Here is a 17,851-nt window from a genome sequence, read left to right as displayed (position 1 = left end):
CGATTCTCAGAGAACTAATTGCCAGGCTTGAATCCAAATCGGTCTGAGCACATATCCACTTTATTGCCTCCTACTCTCATTCAGTGGGAAACAAACGCTCCTACAGTCTCAGCATCTTCACAAAATTCTCCCTCAGGTCTTCACCTCCCCGCCCCCCCGGCAACAGCAATTCTGCAAACTTACCTCTGTCCCACAGTTTTTTAAAAAATTTATTATATATATAATATATATTTTGTAATTGTGGTATACAATTAAGGGTTAGGTGTACAAATATTCATTGTGCAGGTACCCTTGTTGATGAGGGGTGGCCCCCCTATTCCCCATTCCACAGTTTTTCTACTGCCTTCTTTCCCACCCAATGCACCAGGAGCCTAGACCCTGGGTTCAGACACTCTTGTCTTCCTCCTCAGTTGACCATCCTCTTCCTCTCCCATTCCTTCATCCTTTGCTCTCCACTGACTGCTTTCCCCCCAAAACTGGCGGGAAATATGCTCAAATAGCTCCAGTTTTAGAAATACAACAAAATTCTCCATGACCCCTTGCTAAAGTCTGAATGTTCGTGCCTCTACCTTCACCAAAAACGACCTAGCCCTCAAGGTCATGGTACTAAGAAGCAGGGTTTTGGGGGACTATTAGGTCATGAGAATGAAACCCTCATGAAAGAGGCCCAAGAGAGCTTCTTGGCCCCTTCTGCCATATGAGGACACAGCTAGAAGGCGCCATCTATGAAGCAGAGTGGACCCTCATCAGACATCAGATCTGCTGGTGACTTGATCTTGGACTTTTCAGCCTCCAGAACTGTGAGCAATAACTTTCTATTATTTATAATTACCCAGTTTAAGGTGTTTTGCTATAGCAGACTGAAATGGCTGACAGCTCTCATCAGCCAAACACCTACCCTCCCTGCATTTACTCACCCCCAGCCTTCCACACCTACTGTTCTACCCGGCCTGTCCACATTGAGGGCATTCATGACCACTTCGTCAATGGACCCCACAGAAACTCTTTATTCCATTCTCATCCTCCCAGGGATGCAGCTGACCACAGCTACCTGGGGAGCTGCTCTGTGATATCATAAGCTTTTGGTTTTGCTTCACCCTCTCAGGCCATTGCTTCTCAGTATCTTGTGCAGACTCTTCTTGGTCTACCTCTGTCTTGTGTTGTTTTCCCCCAAGGTCCTGTCCTTCCCATGCTGTGCTTTCTGCCTGGGTGATCTTATTCACGACCACAAGTCTTTGTGCTTCAGCTTTCTTCTCTCCTGAGCTCCAGACATAGACATAGACCTTCAAATGTCTGCTAGACACCTCCACATGGATGGCTCACATGCACCTCAAATGTGACATGTCCAAAACCAAACTCATTGTCTTCCTCCAAAGCATTACTTCCCATTTACTCTGCCCATCACCCACTACCATGTTCTCCAACTCAGTCAACATCATCATCTCTCTCATTCGTCTGTCTTGTCACACAAGCCAGTGTACGGGACATCCTCTTGGACTCTTCCATAATCAGTTATCAAATTCTGACTGCTCTACCTCTTGAAGATTTCTCTAATCCTTAATAGTAAAAAGGCATGGACTTTGGAGGTGAATGGACTCTAATATCGACTCATTATTGGCCCAGCAGAGGGACCAATGCAGGCTTATTTGCTGAACCTCCCCGAGATGCCTCATCTATGAAACAAGTGTAATAAAACATTGTTGCTTGATCAAATGAAATGAAGTATGTGATTACTAGAGCACTGTCATTAGCACAAGTACTCAATAAAGGACAGCTGTGATCTGTTACCATTGCCATTAATACTGCTCTTTCTTCCTCTCCCCGCCACCAAGCTCCCTGGCTGGTGGCCCTGCTTACTCTCATTCTCCCTGCCAGAGTGGGTATGATTTTTTAAAAAATATGTAGCTGACTCTGTGAGGCCTCTAACAGCTGACTCTAGCTTTCCAATTTTCCTCATGTTGAGTTCTTATTCCGTGGTCTGGAATTCAAGAACTTTCTCCTTCTGGCCCCTGCCAACTTTTTTTTTTGAGTCAAAATCTCACCCTGTCGCTCAGGCTAGAGTACAGTGGCACACTCAGGGCTACTGCAGCCTTGACTTGCCGGGCTCAGGTGATCCTTCCGCCTCAGCCTTCTAAGTAGCTGGAACTACAAGCATGTGCCACCACACCTGGCTAATTTAAAAAAAATTTTTAATTGTAGAGACAAGGTCTCACCATGTTGCCCAGGCTGGTCTTGAACTCCTGTGCCTGGCAGTCCTCTCACCTTGGCCTCCCAAAGTGCTAGGATTTACAGGCATGAGTCACCATGCCTAGTCCCTGCCAATCTCTTAAGCCTCATTGTTTTTTTTTTTGAGTTGGAGTCTCACTCTGTCACCCAGGCTGGAATGCAGTGGCACACTCACAGCCACCGCAACCTCGATCTCCTGGGCTCAGGTGATCCTTCCGCCTCAGCCATCTAAGTAACTGGAACAACAGGCACATGCCTAATTTTTTAATTTATTGTAGAGATGAGGTCTTGCCAAGTTGCTCAGGTTGGTCTCGAACCCATGGGCTCAGGCAATCCTCTCACCTCAGCCTCCCAAAGTGCTGGAATTATAGGCGTGAGCTACTACACCTGGCCAAGTCTCATCTTTTGAGACTCCCAGTCTTTCCCTCTGTGCTGCACCCCAAACAAACTTCTACCTTCCCTCTAACACACTTCTGCCTTTTCACCCCTTGGTGACTTGGTTTGCTCCTTCTTCAATAGCCTAGGGCACTCTCCTCATCTGCTTATAATTTATGTCCCACTTGAAAGATGTCTTCTGGGATGCAAGCCTGTTTTGTTTCCTCCTCTGGACCATCAACCCTATAGTAGCACAAATCATGGTGGATATGATGGCCAATTTTTTTTTTTTTTTTGAGTTGGAGTCTTACTCCGTCGCCCAGGCTGGAGTGCAGTGGCATGCTCACGGCCACCCCAGTGTCCACCTGCTGGGCTCCGGTGATCCTTCCGCCTCAGCCTTCCAAGTAGCTGGAACTATAGGCGTGCTACCATGCCTGGCTGATTTTTTATTTATTGTAGAGACGAGGTCTCGCCAAGTTGCCTGGGCAGGTCTTGAACCCGTGGGCTCAGGCAATCCTTTCGCCTGGGCCTCCCTAAGTGCTGGGATTACAGGTGGAGCCACCAAGCCCAGCCTGGCCAATTTTTTAACTGACTCCCCACTAGACTGTGTCAATTCACTGCAGCCAGGAACCCAGCACAAAATCAGCTTCATTCAATGTTAAATGAAAGATGAGCTTCAGTTGTCCTAATCTTTAAAATGGTAGCAATGCCAGGCATGGTGGCTCACGCCTATGATTCCAGCACTTTGGGAGGCTGAGGTGAGAGGATAGCCTGAGCTCAGGGGTTTGAGACCAGCCTAGGCAACTCGGTGAGGCCTTATTTCTACACCAAATAAAAAAATTAGCCACCTAGTGGCACATGCTTGTAGTTCTGGCTACTTGGAAGGCTGAGGCGGAGGGATCACCTGAGCCCCCAGGTCGAGGCTGTGGTGGCCGTGAGTGTGCCACTGCGCTCCAACGTGGGTGACAGAATAAGGCTCCAATTAAAAAAAAAAGAAAAAGAAAAAAAAAATGATGGCAATGGCAGCCGGTCCTGGTTAATCCAGAGGACAGAAAGAGCACTGGAGGATGGAGGAAGATGAAATAACAGAAGGCTTCCTGGAAGAGATTAGTCTTAGAATGATAAGCCATCTGAGAAAGAGCAAGAGTGAACCAGAGAGTGAGAATAAGCAGGTGAATGAGAGAGTGAGGATTTTGGAGACTGAGGGACTCTCTGCGCTGTCACACTTGTTCCTCTAGCTTCAATACTCTCAGAGGGTCCCATCGGGCCAACAGCATAAGCACTTTACATTATATAGAGAATTTTCACAGACGTTTTCATTTGTGTCATTGGTTGGTGCAGAGGCTGGAGAGAGTTAAGCATATCTGAGATTTCAGATCCTGCCTTGCCCTTAGATAACTGTGTGACTTTGGGCACTCCCTTTCACTTTTTTTGTTTGTTTGTTTTTGTTTTTAATTGGAGTTTCACTCCTTCGTCCTCACTGGAGTGCAGTGGCATGCACGCTCATGGCCACCCCAGCGTCAACGTTCTGGGCTCCAGCGATCGATTCTTCCGCCTCAGCCTTTCGCATAACTGGAACTACAGACATGCGCTACCACACCCAGCTATTTTTTATTTTATTGTAGAGATGAGGTCTTACCAGGTTGCCCAGGCTAGTCTCAAACCCGTGGTCTCAGGCAATCCACTCGCCTCAGCCTCCCAATGTGCTGGGATTACAGGTTGAGCCACTGAACCCAGCCCTCCCTTTCACTTTTGAGCCTCAGTTTCCTCATCTGTCACATGGGGATAACAATCATTGCTCTGTAGGTGAGAAAGCTCCCATGGACCCTAAAGTTCTGTGTCCCAGTGAGGACTGTTAATCTTGTTGTTCTAATTATCAGCAAAGCCCAGTGGTAGTTGCTAACCAGCCACCTGGGAGTCCCTGGAAAAATGTTACTCTGAGCACCAATAGAAGGGAATCTCTGGGGGTCAAGGCCCTCACAGGCTAGGGTGGGGCAGAGCTTGGGGGTTTAATGAAACCAGGCTCAGCCTCAACCTGGTCCTTCCCACTGAGGTTGCTCTGGCTTGAGAAGAGGAAGGAGCAGATAGAATGTACTGGGCTATGCAAGTGTGCTGGGCCAACCGGTGGAGGCCTCAGGCATGAAGGCTGAAAGTGAAGTGCCCAGAGCCAGTCATAGGCCAAGGATGGACCAGGCTCTGGGAGGACAGGGTCTGGGGAGGCAGATAATTACAGGATCTCTTATTTATTTATTTAAATTTTTGTAGAGACGAGGTCTTGTTATGTTGCCTAGGCTAGTCCCGAACTCCTGGGCTCAAGCCGTCCTCTCACCTTGGCTTCCCAAAGTACTGGGATTATAGGCATGAACCACCTCACCCGACCAGAGTTAGAGACCCTCATCCCGCTATGAGAGGGGCTCTAAGGGAAGGGGGCTGGGCTAAACTCTTTCTGCTATGATATCTCTCCTGTTAATTTGCCATCTGTGTGACTGTGACCAGGCCAGAGCCCTCTCTGGTACTCCCTCTTCCTGTCAGCAATGGTGAAGGAGCCTGACTAGGAGTTCTCTAGAGAGTCCAGTGCTGTCTGATTTTGTAGCAGCGCTGGAGAGAACGCCCCAAGGTTGTCACAGTCCAGTCTCTGACTGCAGAAAACTGGGAAGCCAGTGGCCCAGGCCCTACTGACACGCTGGTTTTGTAGGAGAGTGGTCAGAGCAAATTCCTGACTCCAAGGAACCCTAAGGCTGGTGAGGGAAGCAGATGCGTATTGGAATAACTTCCAGAATCGTCTGGGCTGCCAGATAGGCAAGCTTCAGGGACTTTCCATGGCAGACCCTTAGGAGCCCTGGGCAGGGAGCAGGCATCTGGCTTCTGCCACTGACTCTCTGTGGAACCTTGACCAAGTCTCTCCCTTCTCTGAGCTTTTCTCAAAATGGGCATTGGACTACACTGCATGCGTTTAAGGACCCTCTGGCTCTGACGTCCAGTGAATGCCCAGCAAACCTTGTACCTCCAGCCTCCTCTGGTCGCAGTCAGTGGTGGGAACAACCTCTCAGAATTGCAGTACCTTTCAGGGAAATGCTATTTGTAGTCATTTAGATACTAAGGTAAAAGAAAACAAAAATTCCCGCTGACAGGTCCATCACGTTAACCCATTCATTCATTCAAAATATTTATTGAACATTTATTAGGAGCCAGGTTCTGCCAGGTATATGACATTTATGCTCAGGATGTAGAGCCTGGCTGCCAGGACCTTTGTTCATGCAGCTACAGGGAGCTCACTCATTTTCAAATCTGCTTTTGCATTATGGGGTAGTTCAGACTCTAAGAAACTTCTTCCTTATGTGGGCTGGACTCTGGGACTCTGAAGCTGCTAAAATTTGCCCCAGTTCTTTGTAAGTGTTGTTCCTTCCCTGAGACAGCCCTTTAGCAGTTTATGTCAACCTCTCTTCCTTCCGAAACAGGACCAGCTCTTCTGGCCATTGTTGTTAGACACTTCACCATTCCAGGCTTTTAAATCGTGTAATTTAATTCCTGGCACAAAGTGTTGACATTGAGACCTATGGTTGGGAAGGAAAAGATTCATGTTCTAATTCATGTTTCTCTGATATCTCTCATTCCCAGATGTGTCTTGACATTCCCAGTCAGTGTTTGAAGACATCCAACTCTGTCCCACTATGGAAGACACAGCCTGTAACAGATCAAAGGGCTCCTCATCCATCTTCTACCTGGTGGGCATCCCTTCTCTGCCAGAGTCCCTCTTCCTTTCTGTCTTCTTGACTTTCTTCTCATTCTACCTGCCCATCCTGGTGGGTAACACCCTGATCCTGGTGGCTGTGGTGGCAGAGCCCAGTCTCCACAAGCCCTTGTACTTCTTCCTAATTAACCTCTCCACCTTGGACAGCCTTTTCACCACGACCACTGTCCCCGAGATGCTGTCCCTATTCTTGCTTGGGGATCACTTCCTCAGTTTTTCTTCTAGAAATGGTGCAGTCCTCCCAGTTGGTATTTGGTCCTGTGGCCCACTGCTTGTGATCACTTGGCTCTGGTCCAGGCCTTCTGCTCCGACACCACCCCCAGACCTTCATGGGCTTCTGTATTGCCATGATGGTATCCTCCTCTCCTTTCTCCTGGTGCTTCTCTTCTATGCTCACATCCTGGTCAACTCCCGAGAAGGGTGCTCCAAAGATTTCTCCACCAGCAGCTCCCACCTTCTGGTGGTGGCCACCTATTACTCATTCATTGACATAGCCTGCATGGCCTATAGGGCTGATCTGCCCCTCGACTTCCACATCATGGGCAATGTGGTGTTCACCATTTTCATGCCTGTTCTCAACCCTTTCATCTACATGCGGAGGAGCAAGGATGTCAAAGCAACCATCACCAAGATCACATGTCCCCAGGACCTAGGGCATTCTGGGGGCTCTTGATCCTTAGATCCAACTAATTCAGCTCTCAGGATACCAATGACAGCACTTAGTACAGAATAGAAACTCAATAAATATTTTAAATTAAATTATATCAACTTAAATTGATTTCATTCGGTTGGGCAGATAGCTACAACCTGGTCTTCACATACTGGGTGCAGTGGCTTACTCCTGAATATCAGAACTTTGGGAGGTGGAGGCAAGAGGATTGTCTGAGCCCAGGGGTTCAAGACCAGCCTGGACAACATGGCGAGACCTCGTCTCCACAATAAATCAAAAAATTAGCTGGGCTTGGTGGCCTGTGCCTGTAGTTTCAGCTACTTGGAACGCTGAAGCAGAAGGATTGCCTGAGCCCAGCAAGTCGAGGCTATAGTGAGCATGCCATTGCTCCCCAGCCTCAGTTATAGAGTGAGACTCCAACCGAAAAAGCAACAAAAAAAGTTCTTTTATAAATTCTTATTTTTTAGGTTGGGTACTACTTATTTCTTAACAAGTATTCATGTATCAGCAATATGGGTTGTGGGGAAGGGACTTGAAAAGATTGCAGGCTAGGCGCGGTGTCTCAAGCCTGTAATCCCAGCACTTTGGGAGGCCGAGGTGAGTGGATTACCTGAGCCCGTGGGTTTGCGACCAGCCTGGGCAACATGGCGAGACCCTGCCTTTACAATAAATAAAAAAAATTAGCCAGGTGTGGTAGCATGCGCCTCTAGCTCCGGCTACTTGGAAAGCTGAGGCAGAAGGATTGCCAGAGCTCAGCACGTCGATGCTGGGGTGGCCATAAGCGTGCCACTGCACTCCAGCCTGGGCGACAGAGTGAGACTCCAACTCAAAAAAAGAAAGAAAGAAAGAAAGAAAAGATTGTATAAGAAAACCACTCACTACTCCAACCAGGGAGTGGCAACGGTGCCCATGTCCTTGTCTAATGGGAAGGATTCATCTTTAACTTGGAAGCCCACATGAAGTGATGCTTCCTGCCAAAGGAGCTTAACTTCAGTTCCTCTCTGAAATCACACAAGGACCAGAGCAAGAATGGACGGAACTGCAGTGTGTCCCAATCAGGCAGAAAGGAAAAGCATTGCCAGGAGAGAGAACTGAGCAGGAAGCTGGCACTTTGCAGCGCCTGTAGTAGGAAAGTAAATCTCCCTTAGCAACCTGTGATAAGCCTCAGCACTTAGCCAGACACTGAATAAGCGAATGAGAAGAGAGAGAGATTTTTCGCAAGCCCAAATAGGGGCTTTCATGTGAGGAAATGACATCCTACAGACTCATGTGCAAAAAGAGGCTGGGTTTTGTTGAAGCAGACTGTATGAGAGAATAGGAGTACAGCTGAGTCCAGATAAATGACTATTTTCTTCATTAGCGCTATGGATTCTCAGTAGTTCTTGGTCAGAGTAAATTGCTATTAGTGTTTCCTTTAACTTTTGTGGTATAGTTTTATGCTTAAGTCAACAGTATAGTAAACTACATACAGTACTCATTTCAGAGTACAGGTTCAATCATAGGCAGAATCCCGCACTGAGTGGAAACCATCTGGTCCTCATTGTCAATATTTTGATGCCCATGATAGGACAGACCAAATATCTAAAGCTTCACCTCCTTCCAGAACACTCTTTCAGTCATAATTACACCTACTGGGATGTGCTATGCAACATTGATAGCAATGGATATGAGGACTAAATAGCAAATATATATTAATTGGAAAATGTGAAAAAGCCAATTAGGCTTACACAAACATTTTCCTTTTCAATTGTATATGTGTTCTTGGTTGTAATGTTTTATGGTGCGTGTATAAGAAGGTACTATACACTGGGGGAGCTTGTGCCTCATGAGAATATCAGGGTGAAATGTTGGCACAACATTGCGTTCTACAGGGAGCAGCGTGGGTTCACCTCCACTATCACCAGGACACATTAGAGGACTTCTCTATTAGAACGGGGAATCCTAGAATATCAGAGCTGAAAAAATAGATCACCTGGTTCTACCCTTCCCATTTTACAGTTATGAAAACTAAGGCTCATAAGACTTTCCCAATGTTACACAGCAAGTTCATGTCAGAGCCAAGATTCAACCACAGGTCTTTTGTCCTCTAAAACAGTGGTCCTTCTGAAACATTACAATGCTGAGGACTAGGCTTGGGCAAAAGTATGATCTTAGGTTTAATGACAGATTGTCTCAGACTTCAAGATGTCTCTTTGTCTTGCTTGATAAGATTGCCACTGCACTTTCTTTGCCATATTCATATTCTTTACTCTAACCAAGAAGTACTCGTTGAAATCTCTGCAAATACTTGGCCCTTAGGTAGGTATATATGTCCATTCCCCAGTACCAACCACAATCGGTTGCACGTTTAGCTTTTTCTCCCAAACAAAAAAGAACGAGTTGGGGAACAAAATGAAACATTTGTTATGTATGCTCATGACTGAATCTGTCCATATGTCAGCAGTGCTCCCAACAGGAGATGATTTAAAAGTGAAACCCTTCAGTCACCCACACAGTGATAGTGTCTCTCTTATCTTAGCTACAACTACTTGAAAGAATTCAGTTGATCCCTCAATGGCACCAAGAGCAGCCAAATAAAAAGGCAAACCCATCAGTCAACCAACAAGTTATTACATTCCCTGTAAACAAGAACCCAATAGCTCAAAAAAGAAATGGTCAATACTGAGGAAACAAATCTTCCTGACATTTTCTTCCACGTAGAGGGAGTTCAGTTCATAGCATGCTTTTGATCTCGATCTGCTCCATTGGTCACTCTGCCCTGGGAGATTTAGGGTGACTTGCCTAAACTAATCTGAATATGCTTGGGAAGACTAATCTGAATATGCTTAACCTAGTTTTCCTCTTCTCTCTCTCCTTGTCTCTGCCCTTACATACTCCTCTGCCTCTGCATGTGTGCATCTTATAGAGGTTTTTCTCATGCAGGGGTATCTGGGGTGGCCCTACTGAAACAGCAAAACTAACATAACTAACTTCATTTTAGACTGGAGGGGGGTGTCTGACCTCTGTTCATGCTTGTACTTAGGCTAGAATAATTTTTTTTTTTGAATTGGAGTCTCTTACTCTGTCACCGAGGTTGGAGTTCAGTGGCATGCTCACAGCCACTGCAGCCTCGACCTGCTGGGCTCAGGTGATCCTTCCACCTCAGCATTCCAAGTAACTGGGACTGCAGGCATGTGCCACCATGCCTGGCTAATTTTTTGATTTATTGTAGAGATGAGGTCTTGCCACATTGCCCAGGCTGGTCTTGAACCTGTGAACTCAGGCAATCCTCTAACCTTGGCCTCCCAAAGTGCTGGGATTACAGGCTTGAGCCACTGCACTCAGTGGCTAGAATAATTTTAAAACATTGCAAAGATAACACAGAAACAACAATATGCAGTTGTCAAGACTAACTCTAGTAGGAAAGGGAGTATATATGCTAATTATGTTTTGTTAAAGATCTAAAGGAACATTGTGACCTGATTAAGGACAAAGAAGCTTCCTAACCACCCCCATTCCCTGCCCTTAACATAAAAAGAGCCTGAAATCTGTACTGACTTGAGATGGTCTTTGAGATGTTAGTCTGCCATCTCTTCAGTTGCCAGCTCTTGAATAAATGTCTTCCTTATACCAACCTTTGTTTCTTGAATTTGACTTCTGAGCAATAAGCAGCTGAACTTGAATTTGTTTCCAAATTTTGTGCCCAACATGGGGCTATCCTCCTCACAGGGTCTACCCTCCCAGTTTTCAATGGATGGAGCAGTTGGCCATGGCAACGTGCCGGGGCTTACCCACTCATGCTACCAGGGAAGGAAACAACTATCTGTGAATACTAATTGCTCATGGCTAGCTGACCCCACAGCCAGGATTTTAGGGACATCCCAGCAACTGCTGAGGATTCCTTTGTCTCAGGGATTCTCCCTTCATTCACCCTCATGGCATCAACTGCCTACAACAGTTCGATGATGCAAGGAAATTGTATTTGGAGGAGTCAATAGGCTCCAGGAGCAGGTAAGTTGTTTTGGTGTATACAGTCAGGAACTCCCTTCTCCCTCTGTTTGGGGTCATTCCTTGAAACAGCCATTTGTTTTGCATTGGGATACCCTATTAGAGAGGAGGAATAGTGTTACCCAATTTGAGACCCAGTTAATTTGTGTTTGTTTGTCTTTGTGGGCCCAAAGCTACATGTTCAAAAACATGGGAAATGGCTAAAGCATGCAAGATTTTCTGGGACTCCAACTGGTTATATGTTATGGCCTGATTTTGTGAACATTTTAAACTGATGGGCAAATCACAGCCAACAGAATTCAGAGCTCAAATGGTTAACCTGCAACTATAGAGTTAAACAGAGTCTTCTAAAGTTCTCTATCTATTATATTTTTATCTTTTCTCTTCTGACTCTTTTGAATCTTTTGTTATTAAGCAGCTGATGTTAGCCCAGCAGGTTGAGGCTGTGGTGGCCATGAGCGTGTCCTGCACTCAAACCTGGACAACAGAATGAGACTCCAATTAAAAAAAAAAAAAAAATATATATAATATATATATATATATATACACACACACACCCCACAGATTTAAGGAGCTCAAATAATCTCAATCAAGATATATATAACTAGATACAGAATAATGACAATGTAGAAAACAAATAAAACTAAGAGAGAATCTTAGAAGTAGCCAGATTAAGAAGACAGGCTGGGTATGGTAGCTCATGCCTATAATCCCAACATTTTGGGAGGCCAAGGCGGGAGGATTTGCTTGAGCCCAGGAATTCAAGACCAGTCTAGGCAACATAATGAGACCTCGTCTCCACAAAATAAAAATAAATTAGCTGGGCATGGTGATGTGCGCCTATAGTCCCAGCTACTCAAGAGGCAGAAGGATCACCTGAGTCCAGGAGACTGAGGCTGCAGTGAGCCATGATTGTGTCACTGCACTCCAGTTTGGGTGACAGAGACCCCAACTTGAAGAAGAAAAAGAAGGAGGAGGAAGAGGAAGAGGAGGATGAAGATGACAGCATTTCAAGGAGAAGCAGTTAGATTGACTGTGCAAGAGCCACATTGGAAGCCAGGGTCTGTGAAATTATTCCTTTAATGTCCTAAAAACAAAACAAAACAAAACAAAACTGCCAGAATCCTGTCCCAGCGAAAATATCTTTCAACTCTGAGAGTAAAATAAAAACATTTTTATATCTATTCTTTTATTATTATTTTTGAGAAAGGTTCTTACTCTGTTGCCCAGGCTGGAGTGCAGAGATGGGGTCTTGCGATGTTGTCCAGCCTGCTCTTGAATTCCTGGCCTCAAGTGATCTGCTTACCTTGGACTTCCAAAATGCTGGGATTACAGGCATGAGCCACTGCACCCAGCCCAAAATTGAATTTGTAGTTAAACAATTCCCAGAAATAAAGTCTGCAGGCCCAGATGGTTTCACTGGAGAATTCTACACAGTCTCTTCCAGAAAACAAGAGATGTGGGAACATTTTCTAATTCATTTCATAGTACTCTGATACCCAAACCAGATAAAGCCAATACAAAGCAAAAACAAACAAACAAACAAACAAAACTATAGACTAACATCCCTTGTAAATAATCCTTAATAAAATACTGGTTCCTAACTAAATACGAGTAAATAGTATTCAGTAATTATATATAAAAAGAATTATATATCATGACCGAGTGTAATTTATTTCAGGGATGCAAGACTGGTTCAATATTTGAAAATCACCACTGCCTAACTGTGGCCCTTAGACAAAATCATAGAACTCACTCTCTTCTTCTGAGTTTAAATTCCTGTCCAACATCTGCCCAAATCTGCCACCTGTTCATTCTTCAGGTTCCTCAAGAGCAGGCTCTACCTTTTGTAGTTAACCAGTATGTATAGTTGTTATATTAGGGATGGTTGGTTTGTTGGATAAAATGGTGACATCAAGAAATCATGATAGATTAATATTTTGTGGGTACAAGAAGGAGCCAAACTCTAAAAGGGGCTCCTCCCTCTTATTTATTTTTCTGTTATCTTGGACGCCAATAGAACCACCAAATCCCTATAAATATTTGTTTTTAAAGTTCTCTTTAGGCCAGGCATGGTGGCTCATGCCTATAATCCCAGCACTTTGGGAGGCTAAGGCGAGAGGATTGCCTGAGCCCAGGGGTTCGAGACCAGCCTGGGCAACTTGACAAGGCCTCATCTCTACAATAAATAAAAAATTAGCTGGGTGTGGTGGCGTGTGCCTGTAGTTCCAGCTACTTGGAAGTGTGAGGCGGAAGGATTGCCTGAGCCCAGCAGGTTGAGACTGCAGTGGCTATGAGCATGCCAATGCACTCCAGCCGGGGTACAGAGTGAGTCTCCAACTCAAAAAAATAAAAAATAAAGTTCTCTTTAATTCCTCTTCTTGCCTACCAAGGTGGCTCACATCTATAATCCCAGCACTTTGGGAGGTGGAAGCGAGAGAATTGCCTGAGCTCAGGGATTCAAGACCACCCTGGGCAACTTGGCAAGAATTTGTCATTACAATAAATAAAAAAAAGTTGGCGGGTGTGGTGGTGGGCACCTGTAGTTTCAGTTACTTGGAAGGTTGAAGTGGAAGGATCACCTGAGTCCAGCAGGTCGAGGCTGTGGTGGCCATGAATGTGCCACTGCACTCCAGCCTGGGTGACAGAGTGCGATTCCAACTCAAAAAACAAAACAAATTCCTCTTCTTTTCAGTCTAGAATAAAGGTCTGTAACCTTTTTCAGTAAAGGCCGCAATAGTAAATATTTTAGACTTTGCAGGCCATCCAGTCCTGTCACAACTGTTTAACTCTTCCATTAAACACAAAAGCAGCAATAGACAATATGTAGACTAATGAATCTGGCTATGTTCAAATAAAACTTTATTTATGAACACTGAAATGTGAATTTCATATAATTTTCACATATCACAAATTCTTCTTCTTCTTTTAATTTGTTCAACCATTTAAAAATGTAAAAACTGGTCAGGTACAGTGGCTCACACCTGTAATCCCAGCACTTTGAAAGGCTGCAGGAGGTCACTTGAGTCCAGAAGTTCAAGACCAGCCTGGAAAACATAACAAGACCCCATCTCTACAAAAAATAAAAAATTAGCTGACATTGTGGCTCACATCTGTAGTCCCTGCTACTTGGGAGGCTGAGGTGGGAGGATCACTTGAGCCCAGGAGTTTGAGGTTGTAGTGAGCTATGGTTTCACCAATGTACTCCAGCCTGGGTGACAGAGTGAGACTTTGTTTCAAAAAATATAAATAAATTCTATTTTGTTAACAGTTATGGGAGTATTCAAATAATCCATTTCATATTAGATTCGTTGTAGTACCTTGCACTTTTTAAGTTGTTATTGATTCATTTCTTCTAAGTTGTCAAATTTTTGCATGTAGAGTTATTTCTAGTATTCCCTTGTTATCCTTTTTGACATCTCATCATCTGTAGTGATAGTCCTATTTTATTTCCAGTATTGGTAATCTGTGTATTTACTCTTTTTACTTCATCTGTCTTGCTAGACTGTCTATCAATATACTAATTTTTTTTAAAGAACTAGCTTCTTTTGTTTTAGTAATTTTTTTCTGTTTTCAAATTTATTAGTTTTTGTGCTTATCTTTACTATTTTCTACCTTCTAGAGTGCCTTCCTTTGACTTGCTTTAGGTTTATTTTGCGTTTTTTTTTTTTTTAGGTTCTTGAGGTGAGGGCTTAGATTACTGATTTGAAACTTTTTTGCATTTGCAACATGAGCATTTAATGCTATAAATTTCCTTCTTGGCACTAATTTAGTTGTGTGTCACAAATCTTGATATGTTGTATTTTCACTTTCATCCAGTTTAATGTATTTTTAATTTCCCTTGAGATTTGCTTTTTGACCCATGAATTATTTAGAAGTGTGCTGTTTAGTTTCCAGAGTTTGGAGGCTTTCTTATTATTTTTCTGTTATTGATGTTTAGTTTAAGTCTATTGTGATCAGACAACACATTCTATATGATATCAATTCTTTTTTTTTTTTTTTGAGTTGGAGTCTCACTCTGTCACCAAGACTGGAGTGCAATGGCAGCTCCCGGCCGCAGTCTTGACCTGCTGGGCTCCGGCGATCCTTCCGCCTCAGCCTTCCAAGTAGCTGGAACTACAGGCGCACGCTACCACACCTGGCTCATTTTGATTTATTGTAGAGATGAGGTCTCACCAAGTTGCCCAGGTGGGTCTTGAACCCACAGGCTCAGGCAATCCACTCACCTCAGCCTCCCAAATGCATGGGATTACAGGCTGAGCCACCGAGCCCATCCTGATATCAATTCTTTTAAATGGGTTGAGGTTTATTTTGTGGCTCACGATTTGCCTTATCTTCATATATGTTCTGTGGGCACCTAAAAATGTATATTCTGCTCTTATAAAGTGGAGTCTTCTATAAATGTCACATAAAATCCTGCTGATGTGGAGTTTTTTCTATATCCCTACTCATTTTCTGTCTAGTTGTTCTATCAATTGCTGAGACAGAAGTGTTGAAGTTTATGACTGTATTTGTGGATCTATTTTTTTCAGTCCTATCCATTTTTGCTTCACATATTTTGCACATATTTTGTTTAGAACATGCACATTTAGGATCGCTTTGTCTTTTTAATAGTTTGGCCCTTTTACAGTATGTAATTTCTCTCTCTCTTATTCTCCATCTCTGTCTCTGTCTCATAATTTTCTTTGTTCTGAAGTCTACATATTAGTATAGCCACTTCTGCTTTCTTTTAATTCATGTTTTCATATTTATATTTCTCCATTCTTTTACTTTCATCCTACCTATAATATTATATTTGAAGTGGGTTTCTTTCTTTTTTTTTTTTTTTTTTTTTTGAGTTGGAGTCTCACTCTGTCACCCAGACTGGAGTGCAGTGGCCGCTCCCAGCCACCGCAGCCTCGACCTGCTGGGCTCCAGCGATCCTTCCACCTCAGCCTTCCAAGTAGCCGGAATTACAGGCATGCGCTACCACGCCTGGCTGATTTTTTTTTTTATTTATTGTAGAGATGAGGTCTTGCTGCCCAGGCAGGTCTCGAACCCACGGGCTCAGGCAATCCACTCACCTCAGCCTCCCAAAGGCGCGGGATTACAGGCTGAGCCACCGAGCCCGGCTGAAGTGGGTTTCTTATAGGCAGTATATAATTGGGTAATTTAAAAAAATTTACTCTGCCAATCAACATCTTTTAATTGGTCTATTTAGACTATTTATATTTAATGTGATTATTGGTATGGTAGACCTAAAGTCTGCCATTTTATTTTTGCTTTCTATTTGTTCTTTTAATTTCTCTGCTTTCTTTTTTCTCCCATTCTGTGAGTTACTTGAACATTTTTAAAGAATCCCATTTGCTTTATCTATAATGTTTTTGGGTGTTATTTCTGTGTGTAGCATTTTTAGGGTTGTTCTAAGTATTACATTATATATACATAACTGTTACAATTTATTGGTGTTGATATTTTATCAGTTTGGTTTGTAAAATTTTGTATCTTTTGAGTCAGAGTTTCACTCTTTTGCCCAGGCTGGAGTGCAGTGGCATGCTCATGGCTACTGCAGCCTCAACCTGCTGGGCTCAGGTGATCCTTCCACATCAGCCTATCAAGTAGCTGGAACTACAGGAGTGCACCACCATGCACAGCTAATTTTTTCACTTATTGTAGAGACAAGGTCTTGTCAAGTTGCCCAGGCTGGTCTTAAACCTCTGGTCCCAGGCAATCCTCTCTCCTTCTCCTCTCAAAGTGCTGGGATTACAGGTGTGAGCCACAGTGCCCAGTCATTTTGTCAGTTTAAATACAGTTTAGAAACTGTTGATTAAAGTAAAAATCAAGCTTTTAAAGAATTAAAGTTAGGTTTTTTTTTCTTTTTTTGAGTCAGAGTCTCACTCTGTCACCCAGGCTGGAGTGCAATGGCATGGTCATGGCCACCACAGCCTTGACCTGCTGGGCTCAGGTGATCCTTCCACCTTAGCCTTCCAAGTAGCTGGAGCCACAGGCATGCACCACCACACCTAGCTAATTTTTTGATTTATTATAGAGGCTGGTCTAGAACCTCTGGACTCAGGCAATCCTCTCACCTCCACCTTCCAAAGTGCTGGGATTACAGGTGTGAGTCACTGCACTTGGCTTAAAGTTAGTTTTATTCAAAAGTCTTACTGAGACTCTAGACTGAGGACTACAACCCAGGAGAAGTCTTTCAGAGAGATTGTCAGATTGCTCTGAAACAGTGTTTCAGCTCACAGTTTATATACAGTAGTCGGTTCAGTACAAGTAAAATCATGTCAATGTTTGGGTGCAAGAGTACTTATGATTTTAAATTACTAAAGTACATCTGGTTGTAGACTGTAGAAGCATAATCTCTAACCCTGTCAGATGTTATCTTATGTTTAGGAAAAGACAAGGGTTAGGGTCATTTATCTCTTAAGGAACTTAGTCAATCAAGCAAGAGACATGAGGGAACATGAGCTCTATCTTATTTTGTATTCAAAGCATCTCTCCAGAGACCTCTGTGGCAACTCAGAGTCAAGGGCTTTGATAAATTTTGTTTGCAAGCAGAAATGAGGAAACATGGCCTCTTATTTGCTTACTTTTTCTCAAAAAAATCTTGCCTCCATTTCCTTCTCTTTATAATTTCTCTTTTTAAATATAATTGCCATAAACACTCCCCCTATATACATTTAGTACCACATCAGATAGTGTTAATAATTTTTGCTTCTATTATCAAACATAATTTTGAAAACTCTAGAGGAGAAGAAAGATAAACTCACCCATATTTTTACTCTTCATTTTTCTTCCTTCCTGATGTCCCAAGAGTCCTTCTTTTATTATTTCCTTTCTGTTTAGATAATTTT

General features: G+C 43.7%; 1 pseudogene; it reads left to right on the top strand.

The window, feature by feature from the left end:
• Positions 1 to 6,272: 6,272 nt before the first annotated feature.
• On the top strand, positions 6,273 to 7,025 carry LOC103263867 (annotated as a pseudogene).
• The last annotated feature ends 10,826 nt before the right edge of the window (positions 7,026 to 17,851 follow it).

Source organism: Carlito syrichta, unplaced genomic scaffold (assembly GCF_000164805.1).
Source record: "Carlito syrichta isolate Samal-C Ts95f unplaced genomic scaffold, Tarsius_syrichta-2.0.1 Scaffold305304, whole genome shotgun sequence".
Lineage (NCBI taxonomy): Eukaryota > Metazoa > Chordata > Mammalia > Primates > Tarsiidae > Carlito > Carlito syrichta.
This window is presented reverse-complemented; position numbering and strand designations above follow the sequence as displayed.